Below are 16,769 nucleotides of genomic sequence, written 5' to 3' on the forward strand. Positions count from 1 at the left end.
AGACACAGAGGGAAAAAGAGAGGGAGAGAGACTAAGTCCAGATGGCTTCATCTGAGCCCCTGGATCCAGCTGTACCTAAAGACACACCTAAGCCTGTATGAGCTGCAATAGAAAGAGATCCAAATTCAACTCCACGAATAACAAAAAAAGCAACCTTAAAGGAGAAAAGTAACCTAAATGAGAAGCCTATGAGATACTTTAGAAGGTATAGTTATGTGTTTTTGAACGAGTGCAGAGGGGATGGAAGAGAAAGGAAAGATAGGTAACCATGGACTGGATGTGAGTTGGAGATTTTTTTTTAACCATCGTATGTTGAAACAGTCTTTCTCCATTTAAAGGGTCTGTATTTACAGAACCAGTAAACAGATCAACCAAAAGGAGGGTAAGGGAAAAATACAGGAAGTGGAGGCAGTGACTATATCATCCTGAGTGAGCAGATAATATACAAAATCTCCAAAAGTAGTGTTCGCTTATAATCTACTAAATAATCTACTAAATAATCTACTAAAGGCTTTAAACTAAGGGATAGAACGTCTACCCGCTATTGTACTGATCCCATAACCCATGAAGAAAGGAAGCTCAGAGCCTTAAAGGGGTAAGCATCTTAGGTCATTCTGACTGAAGATTGGAATTGTCATTTTTGTTTCATCTTGATTGAGCATTGTACAAGGCTAGGCTTGAAGGTTTAGGGGTTTTTATTTATTTATTTATTTTTGAGTCCCGCCTTCTTTTTATTTTATTTATTTATTTATTTATTTATTTATTGGAGCTTTTTTTTTTTTAAATTGGTGTATAGTTGATTTAAAATGTTCTATTAGTTTCTGCTGTACAGCAAAATGAAGGCTTAGGTTTTTAATTCAGGGCTGGTTTTGCACAATATTCTGGAACTTGCTTCTTACACATAAAATCAATGCATGTCTCAAATACTTGTTCTGGATTCCTCACTTCTCTCAACCAGGTAAGTAGATGACTATTAAGAGCTACCTAAATTAAAGTATTTATGTAAAAATAATTTAAAACAATCACATAAAATTAATGTTATTATTTTCTGTTTCAGGGTAGGGAAAGGAAATAAAAATTAGCATATTTTGAAAGCCTGGTGTTACAGGCACTATGTCAACTTGGTGAGTTACAGCTATTTTCTTATTTACCCTTTGCACAATCCAGTGGGGTAGATTTTATTATTATCCTTACTTTCAGAAGAGGGAACTGCGGTTCAGCAAGATAGGGAACCTGTCCACGTAACATAGTTAATAAACCAAAGTCTGAGATCTTTCTATGATACTGAGGTACCTACCATCATTAAAAACAAAGAAGATCTCAGTGGGTGGTGAAGATAAGCACTGTTGCTTAAGTTGGGGGGAAAATCATATAGAAGTACTTAAGCTCAAAGGTAATATCAAAAAAGAGTTAAGATAAAATCTTCACCCACAGAGGACTTTAAACTGGAATTAAAAGTAAGATTCATTAAGTAACTGTAGAAGAAAAGACATATAATGGACGTCTCAGTCAAATTTTTCAGTTGTTCAGAAAAGGAGGGAGTAATATAGACCACAAAAATGTTTAAAGTAAACATCTTTATGAAAATACTAAGAAGGAATTCAAAACGGAGGCATATCTGGGGTACTAATTTGACTGCTCTTACAGGCTAGAAGATGGCTTCACGTTTAATATAATGTTTTTTGAAGAGGGATTGATCTCTAATTGACTGTGAAGGTATGGTGAGTTCTGCTTGTTTATTTTCCTCTTTCTGTGATGTTAATTTCCTATAATCTCCAAGCACAGAATAGCACTGTCTAATGATCTTAACATCTTTGCTATAACATTACTTCCATAGATACACTTTTCTTTTCATATACACACATTCTTCAAAGTGAAACACAGATTTCTATGATTTCTTAGAAAATAAAATGCCCCATATTCAGTTGTAATACCCTTAGAACTTTACCTGGATCCCATTTCTCTCCCTCCTTTCCTAAAGCTAACCTTTAAAATAAAGTTGGTATATATCTTTTCCACCCATCTTTTTATGCTTTTACTGAGTATTTGTCCACAAACAACAAAGTACTGTACTGATGTATGTGCTTTTAAAACTACAAAAATGGTGTCATGTACTTATTCTGTCACTTGCTTTCATCACTCAACGTCACGTTTGAAAGTTTTGTTCATTTTCTAGATACAGTAACTGAGGTTTATTGATCTACTATGCTTTACACTTTCTAGACATTGACATTTCATCATTTATTCATCTGGTTCCCAAAAAATGGAAATTTGGATTTTACCAGTTTTGTGATTATTGTTGTTTTTTTCTTCACTATTACAGTGTGCAACTGACACTTCCATGCATGGTGAATGAAAGTTTCTCTGGAGTTCATACCTACATGTGGAATTACTGAGCTCACAGAAATATGCCAAAATGCACATAGAAAAATACTTATTGCAGAACTGTTTACAAAATGAAAATTGAATAGTCAAATTATATTCATCAACAGCAGAATAGATATATGTTTTAATATATTTATGCAATGTTATTAAAGAGAATGGGGTAGATCGATCAATCTAATTTCAGAAAAATTCTCAAAATTGATTGCTCAGTGAAAAAATCAAGTTATAAAACTAAATATAAAACAATCTCAATTTTCATATAAATAAATAATAAAATTAATAATGTATATTCATAGCTAGAAAAAAAAAACAGAGAATTAATTAAGAAATTCATGTTAGTGGTTGTCCATGATATATAGGATAGACATGTATTTTCTCTATTTTGTAGTTCTGCAGTTCTAGATATGCATTATTTTAATCTACACCTATTTTAATCTAACCAAAATAAATATATAAATACAATTTATTCTTATCTGGATAACAGCACATTTTGATTTTCTGGCCACTAATAATCCTTATAAGGACTACTTCTTCCACTAATTCCTAACTCATTTCTGGTTTTAGCACAACAAACTAGAATCAGTACCTACCTAGATTACTGCAATCTCCTCCTTGCCATGCCTTGAGATTTCTTGAAGTTAAAATTAATTACACTCACCAGTACTACTTTTACCAAGAACCCTTCTAACATGATCACCTTGTCTCTCCCAGGCCTGACTCCTAATTACCTTCTACATTAATCATGGGATTTCACGTAAAGAAAAGATAACTGTAAAATTCTAAAGAAGGTTTTCAGTGAAACAGAAGAGTTATTTGTCTCCTGGAGAAACATATTTGGGTGCCCAACCAAGTTTCCTTAGGATGGCATTTACTTGTGGGAATTAAACATTATCTAAAAACCAGACTCTTATTCTTAAATAATCATAAAAATTAATTTCCCTATTGTTTCAAAATTGATATTCAAGCTAATAATGCTCAGGAAGAATTATACAAATTCCATAAGCTGTTATTCACCAAGCACTATGTGTATGGAATTGAACACATTGTAGTAAATAAGACAGATCAGCTCGAAGTCCAACATCTCATCAGCTCTAAGTCCGAAACCACATCATCTGAATCAAGTGGGGATAAGGCTTGGGTGTAATCCATTATGTTCAGCTCCTGAAGCACAATTCCTCTTCATCTACGGACCTATAAACCTAAAGAGACAAGTTATCTTCCCCCCACCTTCTTAACAAATAATGGTAGGATAGGCATAGGATAACAGCTATCTACATTCCAGTTCAAAAGGGGTGGGAGAGAGGGGAGTAAAAAAGAGTCACTGTTCCAGAGCAGTTCTGAAATCCAGTGGGCAAATGGGATTTTCTTGATTAGGTTTCAAGGCCTGGGAATTATCCTCCTTGGCTCTCAGCTCCATTTTCTGAAGTCTCCATCCTTCTTGGTTCGGCCCTTCGAGTGATCTTTCCTTTTTCACGAAAGGTAGCATATGTTTGTTGCCCAGTAGTTTTATCAGCCTGCTTCCTGCCAGTAGAATTTTGGAGATTTGACAGCCTCCTTTCCTTTTGTGCCTTCTCTATCTCTTTCAGCCTAAGCTGGCAATGTTTTTGCTGAAATAAATTTCTCAAGAACTTTGTGGGTCTTCCATGGATTTCACAGGGATTCACTCTAGTAGAGAAATGCCATATCCACAGATGCTTTCAATATTATCCCTTTTCTATATCTTGGCCTCCTGACAAGATGGATAATGAACAATACTCTTAAGCCTCCCAGAGGTACCCTGGTTTGATGTAGAAGATCAATGAGGCATACCTTTAATCTCCTGAGAGGGCTTTTGTGTGACTGAATACTCTGACATTTTGATCTTTCTAAATGCAAAAGGTTGTATGGTCACACACTCAATTATTTCTTGATACCATACTTTTGGCAGACATAGCATCTTCTGCCATTTGGACAGGCTGAGAATTTTCAAAATCATTCAATCCTAGTTCATTTTTGTTTAACATTTCTTCCTTCAATTTACCTCTGTCTACTCACATGTTATTATAAGCAACAAGAGAAAACCAGGCGTCATCTTTGGTACTTCACTTGGAAATCTCCTTAGCTATACGTGTAAATTCATATTTCACAACGTTTCACATATTTCATTAATATTTCTGCCAGCACATAATAGGATCCCTCTTCCTCCAGTTTCCAATAACATTCTCCTCACTTCTGAGCCCTTCAGGGCAGTGTTCTCAAAGTCAAGGTTTCTACCAACTGTCTGTTCATAATAATTCAGGCTTCCTCTATTATGCTCCTCAAAATTTTTCCAATAGGCCTCTGCTTATTGACCCATCCCAAAGCCACTCATACATTTTAGGTATGTATTATAGCAGCACGTCTCTCTCTTTTTTTTTTTTTTTTGGTGGTACGCGGGCCTCTCACTGTTGTGGGCTCTCCCATTGTGGAGCACAGGCTCCGGACGCGTAGGCTCAGCGGCCATGGCTCACGGGCCTAGCCGCTCCACGGCGTGTGGGACCTTCCCGGGCCAGGGCAAGAAACCGTGTCCCCTGCATCAGCAGGCAGACTCTCAACCACTGCACCAGCAGGGAAGCCCCACACACCTCTCTTGATACCAAAATCTGTATTACTTTTCTGTTACTGCATAACAAATTACCATAAACTTAGCAGCTTAAAGCAACATCCAGTTATTTTCTCCAAGTTGTTTGACTCAGGAGTCTGGGCATAGTTTAGATAAGACCTCTGCTCAGAGCCTCGAAGGCTGTATTCTGGGCTCCAGGTCTGTGATTCCCATCTAGAGCTTAGGGTTCTCTTCCAAGCTCATTCAGATAATTGGAAGAATTCAGTTCCTTGATGCTGTAGGACTAAGGCTTTCAGTTTCTACAGGCTGCCTCTCTCCTAGTCAAAGGCAATTTACACTACAACTCTGCTTTCTTCTAGGCCAGCAAGGGAACATCTCTCTTTAAAGAGCTCATCTGATTAGGTCAAGCTCATCTAGTAAAAAATCTCTCTTTTGATTAACTTAAAATCTATCGATTAGGGACCTTAATTACATCTAAAAATCCCTCTCTATATATATCCCTTTAAGTTAGGAAGAAAACTGCTGTCTCACTCCCAACTTCCCCATCATGACACACGCATACATACATACACAAACATACTTAGTTGTAGATCATAAGGTTTTCCCAAGATACGTCCATATAGGTGCATGATTTTCTCCAGTGGTGCTAAACAGCCTTAGTTTAGCAGCAGAGAATATTGACAGTGGAACTGATCCAAAGAAGGAGGATAAAGAGGTCCCTAAAGGATTTTTAATATGGCGAAGCAGGAGATATTCGGAGGAGGAACTGAGAGTGGATAAAGGCATCAGGACCAAGACAATGACACACAAAAGGGCAGCCAATCATCCTGTGATCTAAGTAGAACAGAAATCTCAATGGAAAGACTTTCCTAAGAAATTCTTAGAGGAGCATAATTGCTCATACTCCACCTTTTAACTAACCAAGAAGTGGTAATCGGACAAACCTTCTAGGAGAGGGCTTACCAACCGAGACTGCATTTAATCTGGAGATGGACAGATGCACTGGAGGCAACCTGAGGCACACACACACCCACCCCCTGCCACTTTCCAGGTGTGGTTCTCAGACTTGACAACAAGGACAATTTTTTATTTCATAGGAACCAAGATCAGTGGTTAAATGAAATGACAGTACTGTGCATTAGTTTCCTATTGCTGCTGTAATAAATAACCACAATTTCCTGGCTTAAAAAAACACAAATTTATTATTTTATAGTTCTGTCATCAGGGCTGCATTCCTTTTGGGGGTTCTAGGAGAATCTGTTTTCCTGCCTCTGCCAACTTCTAGAGATGAAATGCATTATTTGGTTCATGGTCCGTTCCTCTACCTCCAAAGTCAGCAGCATGGCATATTCAAATCTCTCTCCTATTCTGATATTCTTGTCTTCTGTAAGCATATTTGTGATTACATTGGACTTACTTAGATTACCCAAGATAATATTCCCATCTCAAAATGCTCAGGTTAACCACATCTGCAAAGTCTCTTTTGTCATGTAAGGCAACATTTCACAGGTTTGGGGATTAAAGTGTAGACATTGTTGAGGGCCATTATTTTGCTTACCATAACAGTCAAATGCCTTTCTAATATTCAAACTCAATTAGTTTATTTGACTGCTGATGAAAATTCTCAGTAATATATTAATGAGTTTGCTTATAAAATTCATTTGCAATATATTTCTACAGATTTTTATATTCTCTAAGAAAATAATAGAGAGATTGTAATTCACAAATTTGATCAGCTAACAGAAAGTATTAAGAAACATCATGTTCCTAAGGAGCTGCTTCAAAGCATTCACAAAGCATCTAATCTGCTCTTATAACTGTCACTTAAAGTAAGGGAAAAGTGGATATTATTACAGCCATTTTCAAGTTAGGAAAATAAAGCATGTAGTGGCTTAAGTGGCTTTCCCTAGATCACTCAGGGAGGAATACTGAAGGAGTTATGAATAGAACTCAGCCTCCTCTATTCCCATTCAGTAGCTAAAAAGGCTAGGAATAACGACAATGATTCATACTGACTATCTAGTGCTCTTCTCCAGAGCACATCATATCCAAAAGAGAAATCATCACAGAGGCATTAATATGCCTTTGGTTAGTTTTATTTTAACCTCCTCGTTTCAATAAGCTCAAAAGAAGTATAGAGAACATGTTTCAACCTGTTTGGGAAATCTACTAGACCTTGAGTCATTTTGCTTGAATTTCAAATAGGTTTGGAAGGTTTTAAACATTACTTTAAATTTTAAAAACATACATTGCTAATCTAACTGGTAGATAAAAAGAAAAAGTAAAGGAATAATGCATGTGCTGAGAGCTTTAATTACAGTTGTGCTGACACAGTACTGTAGTAGAGTGGGAGGCTATGCTTCATGGTGGTAAAAGCTGGGGGGTCAGAGAGAATTTGGTTAGAATGCCAATTCTTCCATGCATACCAGCTGTGTAAACTTGGACAGGCCACCTACCCTCTCAGATTCCTTATCATAAAAATATTATAGCTATTTTACAGAGCTGATGTGAAGATTAAAAATAATGTGTGTAAATTGTATAACTGCATCACTTTGCTGTACACCTGAAACTAACACAACATTGTTAATCAACTATATTCCCATATAAAAAATTTTTAAAAATAAGGTATGTAAAATACCTAGCACATAAAAGCATTTAATAACTTTCCTACCTAGGAAAAACCTAAAATGTACAAACAGATTTTCCTGCTAAAAATATGTGCAGTGGATACTCTGATATGCTGCCCAGATTCCACTTCAGGGAGGAAGGATTTATTCCCCAGGCTGCTGGGAGTGCTGCTTATGGAAAGCTGTTTGTTGTAATCAGCAATAAATAGGGATTGCCTTGGCTGAAGACAACCTCCTCACCCAATATCCAATATCCACCCCCATTCCATGGTGACCTGCCCCTGGACTGCCCCAGTTACTGATCCGAAGGTCTGCCGTCCTGATCAGAATTTACCATAGGGTTGGCTAAGGCCTCTGTTGAGACTACTTTCCAGCTCAACTTCTCCCTCTGTCCAGTCCTGCTTCTTCCATTTCACTTCTGTTCCACAGGTATTGATCTCAACAGCACTACTACAAGCCTCCTATACCCTAGTCAGTTAGGAGTCGTTATCTCAGGGAACCCCATCCAGCAACAAGGTTGCAGGGTGCGTTGCTCAGCATCTCATACGGACCTTACCATCATCATTCCCCACAAGGGCACAAGTGCACATGACACAACCGAACATTGTTCGGTTGCTCTGGCAAGGAGTGAAGAGTAAGGATTCTTAAGCCTTGCATATTACTTCTGCCACTGTTTACCAAGGAGCCGGAGTAAGTGTGACCCCTCTGCTCCCACTCTATTTTACACTTTCTGAACATCTTTCACTCACCAGTTTGTGTAAAGATTCATATCTAATAAGCAACAATATTGCTTATTGTTAAGATTGTTGTCTGGGGTTTGCTTTATAATACTCCAGAAAAAAAAAAAAAAGAGGGAGGATAAATGAAACAAGATTGGTAAAATGTTGATCACTGATGAAGCTGGGTGACTGGTACAAAGAACTTCATCATACTATTCTCTCTACTTCTATAATATGTTTGAACTTTTCAATAATAAGAAAATTGGATATTAGTATGCCTTAAAAAAGTACATGCACGTACTTTTTAAAAATACATTTAAGGCATGTACTTTTATGATCAATTTTTAAGATAGGTTTAATAATATATATAAATTCTGTTCTACTTATGTTAAGCAAATAAATCTAAGAAAATACGGAAAAAGTCATATTTCCCAAAGCAGATAAAATAGAGCTTGTTAGGCATCTTTCCAAGTAGTTCTCAAATTTATTTTTAAAGTTGCTGAGGCCTTCCTTAAAAGCAAACCCCATAAGACATTTCAAACTAACCTTATAAGAGATTTTTAAAAGATTTACTTTTCTTATTAAAAGTACAATGTACAGCTCTTCTGTGCATTATACAGACTTTTAGATTATTGAGATATTATAATGTAATGGCGAATTATTCCAGTTTTTAAAAGCTCAAATATCTAAATGTCTTTTTGAAAACAATATGAGTTAGTATAATATGTTTATAAAATCTAGCCTAACCACATCCTACTTTCTCCTCAACCCTTAAAAAGGACTTTGGAGACTCAGTAACTGGTGCCACCGATATTATTTAAATTTTGGTCAGAACAACTCTGTTCTATATTTATATATAATGATTAAGTGTTGTTAGAATCACAATAAGAGAAGGTAGTGTCTGACAAGTATTCAGTCTGCATAGAGTGGTATTATTTCTGTCTAACTCTCAAATGTTTATTTTAAGTATGCTGTGATGAGGAAACCCAGAAGCGTCCAAATACACTACACAAACACGTTTCCTATATTTGTATTCTTCTACATTTAAAGGGCTTTCTGAAATCTGAGATCTCTACCAATTGAGGTAGTTTAATCCAACACTTTGGAGAATAGCATCATTCAGAAAATGAGTTTTCTCAAAGGGACTTGATTATTTCAATAATTATAGAGTTGCCCTAAGGGCTTCCTATAGCCAGGTTATTATTAGGTACAGGTGTTCTTTATATAAATAAGACTTGGTTGACCTGAAACAAAAAGAAGGGAATGGAACATTCTAAAGACAAACACATAAATGGTGTGTTTAGGAGCTAGTCTAATAGTCTATGAAGACTTAATTTTTAAAGCATTTTACCTAGCTCTCTGGACTACCCCCAAATAAACAATCAAATAAAATCCAAATATGTATAAAATATATGCATGTGACACCCAGTCCATGAGAGATTTGAGAAGAATTTGGTGTAAGATAAATAAGAATGAGATGGGATGACAATCAGGAAAACTAGGTTATAGTACTAGATTTGCCACTAACTAGATCTATGACCCTGGGAGCTTAATTTCTCTGAATCTCAGTTTCTCCATCTGTAAGATGAAGGCCCCTTACTGTTAATTATATTCCAATGTTTAGGAATCAAGTATTATATTTTCAATATTAATAAGCAATCATAAAAATTTTAAGCAATTGGATTAAAAGAATCTTGAATGGAAATTAAACAAGGATAAAAAATGTAAATAAAATTTTTCTAAAAGTTGAAAATAAATGTTAATTACTATATAAAAGTTTAAGTTTCCAAATAAGTGTTCCATCTCCCACACTACGTTTTCCTGAAGTTTTCTGAGATAACATGGGATTGACCTTATGCCAGGAAATCTAATGCATGCTCTGTAAACCTGGTTATTCAAATATAAGCCATGCAATTTTATAATTCAAATCGATTTTATAATTCTAATGTATTATTAAATTCAACAGTTATAGTCTCTAATATTTGGAAATTTCACTTTTAACCAAAATGTATAAAATTTGAAGTGCTGCATTCAAGGTACTTGTGGGCTTATTCAACAGGGAAACTACTTCAGGCTGGGAGAACAATAAATATAAATTTTCATACTGTAATATAATTATGAGGCAACATTAAATCGGTAAAATTCAGGTGGTAAGCCTAAAAACCCAAGAAAACTGTAGATATATGTAATTATTTTTATACATTATAATAATTCCCATATCTGCAATAACAGCAATTATAGGTGCATATGGAGCTTTAATAAGACAAATAATTATGTTTCAATAATTAAACATATATGTCACATTTTAATTCTTACAATGCATTTTGAATGTGTTATATCATTTAAATCACAAAATAATTTAAGCATAATATCTCCATTTATTTTATAATTTCTATTTTATGGATAAGGAGATTGATCAGGTAAAACTTTTAAAAGAGCAAGTATGTTGCCTTAAATAGATAGAACATGATGCTATCCAAATCAAGCTACTTGCTAAAATTCCCGTAAGAGTAGAGTCTTAGAAAATCATAATATATACTGAAAATCTATTTAGTCCACAAATAGATTTTCAGTATCTACTGATATACTAATATAGCTTTTTGTTCCTTAATTTATTGATGCAATGAAAGATATTATTGATTTCCTGATGTTTAACCATCCTTTCAGTCCTAGAATAGATTCTACTAGGTCATGGGCATCATCTTGTGATTAAATTGCTATATTCTCTTGTAATATTATACCTAGATATACATAGACATGAGAGAGTTAATTTTTAAAAAATTTTTACTTTGGTGTTATCTTAGTTGGGATTAAGTGCCAGCATTATGTTAGCCTCATAAAATGAAACTTTATATATTTTTCTATGGCCAGGAATAATTTAGAATTTATAACTTATAGTGACATTCACTCATCATAATCAACCTCTTTTTTCTCTTTATTGTACTTACCTGAAAAATCCCAATCCTGGCTAAATGTAACTCTCTGCCTAAAACCAAACAAAGCAGCCTAACATTGTTCAGAGAAAAATGTATTTTCCACTCTCCAATATGACTCTTTCAGACTTTCAGTTTTCTCCTCCAGCATACCATTTCTCATGTCATTCTCAATTAATAGCCATGTTTGTTATTTCACTGGGGAAATAAAATCAAAAGAAAACCTCCTCAGAGTGAGGAAGGTTATCAAGGATAAAGAAGAGCATTACATGATGATAAAGGAGTCAATTCTCCAAGAAGACATAATCATCTTTATTGTGTATGCACCTAACAATAGAGTGTCAAAATACAGAAGGCAGAAACTGATAGAACTGGAGGGAGAAATAGATGAATACATTATTTTAGTTGGAGATGTCAACACCCTCTATCAGACATGGGCAGATCCAGCAGGCAGAAAATCAGTAAGGACATAGTTGAACTCAACACCACCAATCAACTTGGTATACCAGATCTATAGATCTATTCATCCAACAACGGCAGAATACACATTCTTCTCAATATCACATGGACATTCACCAAAATAGACCATATTCTGGGCCATAAAACACACTTTAATAAACTTAAAAGGGCTTCCCTGGTGGCGCAGTGATTGAGAGTCCATCTGCTGACACAGGGGACACGGGTTGATGTGTCCGGGAAAATCCCACATGCCGCGGAGCGGCTGGGCCTGTGAGCCATGGCAGCTGGGCCTGCGCTGTCTGGAGCCTGTGCTCCGCAATGGAAGAGGCTGCGGCAGTGAGAGGCCCACGTACCGCAAAAAATAAAAAATAAATAAATAAACTTAAAAGAATAGAAATCATACAATATCTGCTCTCAGATCACAACAAAATTAAACGAGATATCAATAACAGAAAGAGAATTCCCAAATATTATACGTGGAGATTAAATAACACTCTTCTAAACAACACATAGGTCAAAAGAGAAATCTCAAGAGACATTAAAAATATTCTGAACTAAATGAAATGAAAATAAAACTTATCAAAATTCGTGGGATCCAGGGAAAGCAGTGGGTAGAGGGAAATTTATACCTTTTAATGCATAGATTAGAAAAGAAGAAAGATCTAAAATCAATCATCTAAGCTTCCATCTTGGGAAACTAGAAAAAGAAGAGCAAGTTAAATCCAAAGTAAGCAGAAGAAAAGAAATAATAAAAATTAGAGCAAAATCAGGGACTTCCCTGGTGGTGCAGGGGATAAGAGTCTGCACTCCCAATGCAGGGGGCCTGGGTTCAATCACTGGTCAGGGAACTAGATCTCACATGCATGCTGCAACTAAGAGTTTGCATGTCACAACTAAGGAGCCTGCATGCCGCAACTAAGGAGCCCGAGACCTGCAACTAAGGAGCCCGCCTGCCACAACTAAGATGCAGCACAACCAAATAAATAAATAAAATTTTTTTAAATAAATAAGTAAATAAAATAAAACACCAGACCATAAGGTAGAATTCCAAATGATATTTTTTAAAAAATAGAGCAAAATCAATGAAATTTAAAACAGAAAACCAGTAGAGAAAATCAATAAAATCAAAATCTTGTTCTTTGGGATAAAGAATCAATAAAACTGATAAGCCCCTGGCCAGGTTAACTAAGGAAAAAAAGACAAAACCTACTAATATCAGATATGAAAGAGGGTACATCACTACAAATACCATGGACTTTAAAAGGATAAATAAGAAATACTACAAACATCTTTATGCCCACAAGTTTGGTAACCTAGATGAAAGGGACCAATTCTTTAAAAGACACAAGTGGCCAAAACTCACATAAGAAGAAATAGGCAACCTGAATAGACTTTTTGTTTTGTTTTGTTTTTATTTTCTTTTTATTCTTTTTTCATATTACACAAATTCTCCCTAACAAATATATGTTGCTTTTGTGACCAGAAAAAAAGTTTTAAGAAAGGATGCAATGCTCAGAAGGAAAATCTATATGATCACTATTTACTTACATCTGTGTCAGATAAACATCCTATTACTGCCATAGCTTTTGCTTCCCATGCTGTATCAAAGAATGAGGTGAACTTTGAGCTACATCTCGTCAATAAATCCTCTATGTTCAGAAGGAGCAGTTCCTCCTCCTGCAAGTCATGTTCCCTCATGTAAACGCTTATAAACTTCTAGAAGATGGAAGGACTAAGCTCAAGGACCAGCACTTTATCAAACATTCGGAATACAACGGTGGTTGTATCCTCCTTCTCAGAATCAGAGAGGGCCAAATTGCAGTTGTATTTCCTATGCAGTGTGATTAACTCTTGCAGGTTATTTAACAAAGTCCTTAACTGACATACTTCTTCTGTGTTTTGATAATCCAAGGAACTCCAACACCAAAAGGTCACCAATCCTAACTCATATGGTTTTTCTGCTGTAAAAAATACCTCTGCCAGTTGAAGCCCATTTTCTGGCCATTCTGCCTTATCAGTTAGTTCAAGGTTCCTGGTTGCTTGTTCCAATCATTTTGCAAGAATTTTCTGTCCTTCAGGTACAGTCCTTTTCACAAATGGGATCACATCATTTTTAAGCCATGGACAAAGCTTTTGCAAGGAGACTGGTGTAGAAATTGAGTTGAGCAAGTTCTCAAGCGTTTTCACATCAAATCTGCTTTCAAAGTTTGTCCGATGTCTCAGCCAAAGGTACTGTGCACAAACAAGGTTCCCCTCTCTTCGATGTAAAAAAATATCCTTAAGGTCATCTTCATTATTCAGAAATTCAATCCAAGAGTTACCACTGAATTTTTCTTGTCCAAATGCTCCATAAAAAGTAGTCAACTTTGCATGAGCCCTCAGTACCTCTTTTAAGCCATCAGAATAGACAGGAACAGTTTTATCTTCTTTCTTCAAAAGTCTGGTTTTGGCATAATTAGCATTTCCTGGGTAGTTTCATAGGTTATCCATTGAGCCTCCAAGCAGTAATTCACCACAAATTCATAGTCCTGGATTTTATGCAGATTTTCCTTAGCTTCATCTACAAGTTTTTGCCATTTGGCCTGCTCACTGGTGTCCAGAGAACTCAAAGCTAGTTTCTCCAATACGTCATTTGATTTTACTTTGTAAACAAGCTTAACATCTAGTCCAAACTGAATGGCAAAGCTCTCGGCTTCAGCAAATCTGTGTTTGTGAAGTAACCAACTCAGTCTGTTTTCTGGTAAAGCTTCTGTAACACATCTGAGTACTAAAACAGAGACTGAGTCTTCAGACAGTTCTGGATCATTTTTGCAAATTCCTTTCAGAAGGTATATGGTATCTGTGCTAATTCCTGTTTGGACCAAAGAAGAAACACTAGATACTTCCAAAGAATACAGTATTTCCATCATAGGTAATGAATAGACCATGAAGTTTCTCATCTTATTAGCAGTAGTAGTTGTCAGAGCTACTAATGTGAGATTTGTAACTCCTTGCCACATGATTGATGAAGGCTAATCTGCTTCTATGGTGAGAAGAAACTCTGCTATGTGAAGGGAGGGCCAGTTCCATATGGGAGTTAGGATGTAAATATCCCATAAGTTCAGCACATTATTGGTATCAAAAACAAAAAGTAGATTGTCCATCAGCTGGAACTTCTTTGCAACTTCAATAATCTCTGCATCAATAACACTCTTAACTTAGGTCATCCCTTTCCTAGAAGAATCTGGTGCCCATTTTGAGAATGCACAATTACCGGTTCCCCCAATTATCACAGGGATTTCGCTTGCTAAATCACCAGCCACAAGACTGAGACAACCAAGGGTATGATAATTTTCAGTAGAAATAAAACTGGACTTGATTTGTCCTTGTAACTTTTTTGCCATATGGAAGTCTACCTTTTCAATCGCTTGTTGAATTTTTACAAGCTGAAGGTTTGTAATACAAAAAAATCCATCGTTTGTAAGAAGCAACATATAAAAGCTGCCTTCATTTGAACTATCTTCCCCAATAAGATTCGGTAAGTACACTGATTTTCATCGTTAGCTTTCTGAACAAAAGCGTTGGTGAGTAATGTTTGTTTTTTAAGTTGCCACTTCGCTCCCCAACCAAAAGAAACTTTCCTTCTTGACACTCGCCAACCACATCCACTTCAGTAACTTTCCAGAGGAGATGTTTGCTAGTAAATCTACTTGATATAAAGCAGTTCCATGTTCTTTTCTTGAACCAACACTTAGGTACCCACTTCCTGTATCATCGTTAGCAGCTCAATATCGTTCCACATGTTGCTGAGATTGTTTTCCTGAGTCAGAAACTACTGCCTTCCCTGCAATTGAAGAAACTAAAGAGGAACACTCAAGTTTATCATCCCCCCGCTTCTGGGCTCCAACAGACACTCCTAGTCTCTTTAGAGTCCATACCACAAATTTCCCGAACAGACTTTTATCTATTAAGAAATTGAATTAATTATTAATAATCTTCCAAAACAGAAAGCACTAGGCCCAGATGTGTTCATTGGTTAAATTCCACCAAACATTTAAGGAAGAAATTATACCAATTTTCTACAATCTCTTTCAGAAGACAGAAGCAGAGGGAATATGTCTAATTCGTTCACTGAGGCCAGCATTGCCCTAACATCAAAACCAGACAAAAATACTGCAAAAGAAAGAAACTAAGACCAATAGTCTCATGAACATAGATGCAAAAATCCTCAACAAAATATTAGAAAATCAAATGCAACAATATGAAAAAGGATTATATACTACAACCAAGTGAGATTTATTCTAGGTATGCAAGGTTGGTTCAACATTCGAAAATCAATTAATGTAATCCATCACACTAACAGACTAAAGAAGAAAAATCACATGACCATGTGAATAGATGCAGGAAAGTATTTAACAAAATTCACAACCACTCATGATAAAAGCTCTCAGTAAACTAGGAATAGAGAGAAACTTCCTCAAATCGATAAAAAAAAAAAACTACAAAAAACCTATAGCTAAAACATTTAATGCTGAAAAACTCAAAGATTTCCCACTAAGATAAGGAACAAGACAAGAATAACCCTCATACCCTACTTTTCATTGTACTGGAATCCTTCCTAATGCCACTGGGAGAGAAAAGGAAATGAAACGTATATAGATTGGGAAGGAAGGATTAAAATTGTCTTTATTTGCAGATGACATGACTGCCTATGTAGAAAGTCCAAGAGAATCAACCAAAAACTCCTGGAACTAAGTGGTTACAGCAAGGTTGCAAGATACAAAGTTAATATACAAAAATTAATTGCTTTCCTAACATACCAGCAATGAACAGTGGAGTTTGAAATTAAAAACACAATACCATTTACATTAGCAATTAAGAATTATTATTATAAATCTACAGTAATCAAGACAGGATGGCATTGGTGAAAGAACAGACAAACAGATCAATGTAACAGAACAGAGAGTCCAGAAATAGACCCACATAAATATAGTTGACCGATCCTTGACAAAGGAGCAAAGGCAATATAATGGGTCAAAGATAGTCTCTTCACAAATGGTGCTGAAACAAATGAACAACAACAAAA

The 16,769-nt window shown here is 35.8% G+C and overlaps 1 protein-coding gene and 1 pseudogene across 16 annotated transcripts in view; both read right to left on the reverse strand.

Annotated features, from left to right (window-relative positions):
- Window positions 1-16,769, reverse strand: part of ANKS1B (ankyrin repeat and sterile alpha motif domain containing 1B) — a 1,163,282-nt gene that overhangs the window by 772,403 nt on the left and 374,110 nt on the right. The window lies entirely within an intron of this gene.
- Window positions 13,191-15,485, reverse strand: LOC137202304 (kinetochore-associated protein 1-like; annotated as a pseudogene).

Source organism: Pseudorca crassidens, chromosome 11, assembly GCF_039906515.1.
Source record: "Pseudorca crassidens isolate mPseCra1 chromosome 11, mPseCra1.hap1, whole genome shotgun sequence".
NCBI classification, from domain to species: Eukaryota; Metazoa; Chordata; class Mammalia; order Artiodactyla; family Delphinidae; genus Pseudorca; species Pseudorca crassidens.